The sequence below is a fragment of the Rattus norvegicus genome, chromosome 5 (assembly GCF_036323735.1).
Source record: "Rattus norvegicus strain BN/NHsdMcwi chromosome 5, GRCr8, whole genome shotgun sequence".
NCBI lineage: Eukaryota > Metazoa > Chordata > Mammalia > Rodentia > Muridae > Rattus > Rattus norvegicus.
Genome location: NC_086023.1, coordinates 109,055,910 through 109,060,215, shown reverse-complemented (window position 1 = coordinate 109,060,215; position 4,306 = coordinate 109,055,910). Strand labels below are relative to the sequence as shown.

Below are 4,306 nucleotides of genomic sequence, written 5' to 3'. Positions count from 1 at the left end.
CGTTGAATGTCACATCCCATTTCTACCTCCATTCTATTTCTGAGTCTGCAAATCTGGCTATAATACTTCAGCTAGCTCATATAAGCGAAATAACATTGTATTTTTTTCTTTTCAAATAATGCAACCATATTATGAATCCATCAAGGAATCAATCTATTGATTAGTCCAAATCTTTCCTAACATAGTTGTATCTGTTAACTCCTTCACAGTCACACCCAGAAATGTGATTGACTAATATCCTGGGAATTTTGTTAATTAAACCAATTATCACACCATCATTTAAAATAAGATGAAATTTTATTTATTTATTTATTTATTTATTTATATTTTTTTATATTTTGCAGCATGGAGTACTTTATTAAGTTTATAAACACCAGGAACTGTAATAAAATATAAAATACAGAGCATCCCTTTTTTAAAATATCAAGTTTCTGAATGCTTCATTTGTCCTTTGGTTTCAAACCATACAATGCACTCATGTTGCACTGTTCATGTGGCAATGGGACAGTGTGCTGCCCAACTGCTGGGGAGGAAGGGTGCTGTAGGAATACCAAAGGACGGCTTTATAGAAAGGGAAGCATTGAAGCAAAAATACTTTCTGAATATATATGTGCATATATATATATATATATATATATATATATATATATATACTGTACATTGTAAACAAACGTTCGGAGTAAGATCCAACACAGACCAAGATACGGTTTCCAGGGAAACCAGGATCCTCTTCCTTGTCCACAGTGGAGGCTGAGGTGGGGCCTGGTCCTCTATTTGCTCATGTGCTTAGATAGCGTGGAGATGAGTAACTGGCACATTCATTTACTAATGGTCTGTCCATCTAGGTTGGCTAGCTGTTGCAAACAAGGAATAGAGAATTATTTCTGCCCTGCCTTTCATTTTATCCTAGTTACATAACAGATAAGCAGTTCGTCTTTATCAGTCCGTTTGGTAAGTAGATTGAGTAGAGCAGTAAATCTCAAAATTTGTGCAGGGGAAACTAGTTGACGGTTTGTTTCCAATAAGGCCAGTAACGAAATTACCACTACATCATCAGTCCAAGCTAGTAGTAAACCCCTGAGTTAGCAGGCTGAATCCAGGCCTCAAGTGAAGCGATTCTAATTTCTATATTACTGTGCAAATCTAGAATTTTCGATGTAAAGGAGAATGCTGGCAGTGTTGAAGCCCTGTCATAAGAGAATGAAGTACTGATTAGGTATGAAGATGCAGAGCGACTGTGTCTGTAAAACTCAGAAGGACAGTGTCAGAGCAATGGTCTCACAATCCCCTTAAACGAATCTGAAACTAAGGCACTCTATGAGTCAATTATGCTGTGAGTCAAAAGCCTACATGGAAGGGATGTAAGCACATAAGCCAGCGATGCACTTTCCACAGTGATGATATGCAGGGTGTCAAGTCTTATGTGAGACTCTACACCAGCAGCAGCCGCTCAGGAGAGAGTCAGGACTGTCCATCTCGTTTCAAAGCGTCCAGTTTCTGAAGGAGAGCATTTCCAGATGCTTCCCAGTAGGCAGGGCTGAGCGTATCCAACAAGGAGTAGACTGTCTCATGGTAGGGGGTTTGCAAATGGTCCTCCACCTGGTCAAAAGCATAGCCACCCTGAGCCCTGCTTCTGTGAGCGCCAGGCAGTATCTGTTTCTTTCCTTTGTCTCTACATTGATGTAAGCCACATCGTCTGCACAGGGCAGACTTTTTGAGACAAACGTGTTTTGAGAACGTCGTTGACAACGGCCTCAGCCTCCACTGCATGTCCTTCATATCCGTTCCTTCAAACCCATTGAGCTCAGAGCTGTTTTCGAATCCAGACATACTGCTTAGATCCACGGGATTATATGTCTGTTTCCATTCTGCGAGCTCCCATGTTCCTCTTCTTCCTTGTCCCGAGTGAAATTTTATTTATGTATCTGCGTAAGTGAACACCACATGTAAACAGGTGTCTACAGAAGTTGAAGGTCAGAGGTCAGGAGAGGGAGTCAGATGCCTTGCAGGTAGAGTTACAGGAGGCTGAAAGCCATCTGATATGGGTGCTAGCCGACAGCCAGATCTTATGGAGGCATTTCCCTAGTTGAGGTTCTCCCCTTCCAGATGACTATAGGTTGTGTCAAGTTGACATAAAACTAACCAGCACAGGAGGAAAGATTATAAGAGCCAGAATCCAGAAAGTCTACTGTGAAACAGTCTCTCCTCTAACAAGACCAGAACAATGGCAACATCAACAGACATGTTAATATGGAAGGAAGGAGATTTGTCAAGGGGTCTCACCCCTAGGCAAACAACTACAGGCAAGTAATGATGGCTGAGGGAGGGAGAATAAGACTTTCCCAAGGATAGGTCCTCTTATTGGTTTTTCAGTACAGAGTGGTGAGCCCCAAAACTATGTCACACAAATGACAGAATTGGACTCAACAGGTTGCATTTATATACACTTTTGCATACACATACATATAGCACACAAAAGTCTGTAACAGAGGCTATCAACTTGAGAGTAGGAGGAAACAGGGCAGGGATTTGGTAGAGGGCACCTGGGAGGGGCTGGAGAGAGAAAAGGGGGGAGGGAGAGACATGTAAGTCTATATTTTCTATTTCAATTAGTGATTTATGGGGGAGGACCCAGCCCATTGTAGTTGGTGCCATCCTTGGGTTGGTGGTCCTGGATTCTACAAGAAAGCAGGTTGAGCAAGACATGGAGAACAAACCAGTAAGCAGCATCCCTCCATAACCTCTACATCAGTTCCTGCCTCTAGATCCCTACCCTATTTGAGTTCCTGACCCAACTTCTTTCATGTAGCAGGAAGCAAAAGCATCTCCTGCAGGAGGACCTAGTTGAGGACTGCCTGGGAGAGCAAGGATTGCTGGTGCAAATAATGTCAGCCAATCAGGAGCTGCTGTTTAGAATAGATACTTTCTTGGAACCAATGGGGGCATAGGTGAAGGGTGTTAAAGGAACTTGCAACAGTGCTCAGTTGAGCTTGCTACAGCATTTCTTATTTGCTCCTGGAGTCTGTGTTGTTGACTCTGTGTCAACTCACCCCCAACCCCCAAGGACAGGTAGAGTCTGGCAGAGAGCTGCCCAGGGCACAAGTAATGCCTTCAGTGATGGATTATGATGTGGAAGTGTAAGCTAAATAAAGCCTTTCCTCCTCAACTTGCTTTTGTGTTTCATTACAGCAGTAGTAACCCTAACTAAGATGCCACCCCCTCTTTCACAGTGTTCCTTGAGACATAGATGCAGGGGCTGTGATGTAGATGTCTCTACTTGGACTAGGTTCCCCATGATCTGTTAATCTCTGCATTGTGGTCAGTGGTGGATTTCTGTGATGGTCTCCATTTGTTGAAAAGAGACACTTCTTTGAAGGATGGATACTCACGGACACTTATCCATGAATATAAATAAAAGATTTAGAATGTAGTAAGGAATTACGCTGGTCTAGCAAGGAGGTGGTAATTGATTACCAGGGATGGTTCTCCTAGCTGTTGTTTGCCACCGACAGGTGAATGTCACTTATTACATCTTTATTGCCATGCTTGTAATTGTCTTGATTCACAAGTGTTGGGGCTTGTGAATCCCTCCATAACCTCTACATCAGTGTAGAGCTGTTTAATTGTTTCTCTCCCTTGGCAAATTGCATAGTATTTTCTGGAACCATGGAAACTAGACTGTAGGAAAGAAGCTTTCAGATAAGATCTAGATCAACCAGGTCCTGTGTCTAAAGTGTGTGATGCCTTCAACAATAGCGGTCCATACTCAACCCCTGAGAGGCATCAGTTATATCTATATTCTAAAATGTTTTACAAATCACTTGGACTACCCTGACCAGACATTTGAAAGTTTTCTTATGCCTGGGGCTTTTGTTGCTCTACGGTTCTTGTGTGAAGCACTGTCACCCCAGGTGGGGTTAACTTCCTTTAAAGACACACACACACACACACACACACACACACACACACGATGTAACCCAGATCACTCCTTGGCATAAACCCATGCTATTCCACAGATATTTGCTTAGCTGTATTCATTGCTGTTCTACTCACAATCTCACAATCTCCAGGAAATAGAAACAATCTAAATATCCTATTCATATTCCATGGAATATGAACCAGCTGCAAATAAAACTGAAACCAAGAAAATTTCAGGTAGATGAACAAACCTAGAAAAGATTATATGAGTTAGTTAACCCAGACTCAAGAAGATGAAGGCTGAACATTCTCAACTGTGGTTCCTAGCTTCAAGTTCTTAAATGTGGGTATACAACATACAGCATCCTCACAAACCAGCAAAGTATAA

The 4,306-nt window shown here is 42.1% G+C and overlaps 1 pseudogene; it reads right to left on the bottom strand.

Moving 5' to 3' along the window:
- Positions 1-1,240: 1,240 nt before the first annotated feature.
- On the bottom strand, positions 1,241-1,882 carry Gskip-ps1 (GSK3B interacting protein, pseudogene 1; annotated as a pseudogene).
- Positions 1,883-4,306: the final 2,424 nt, after the last annotated feature.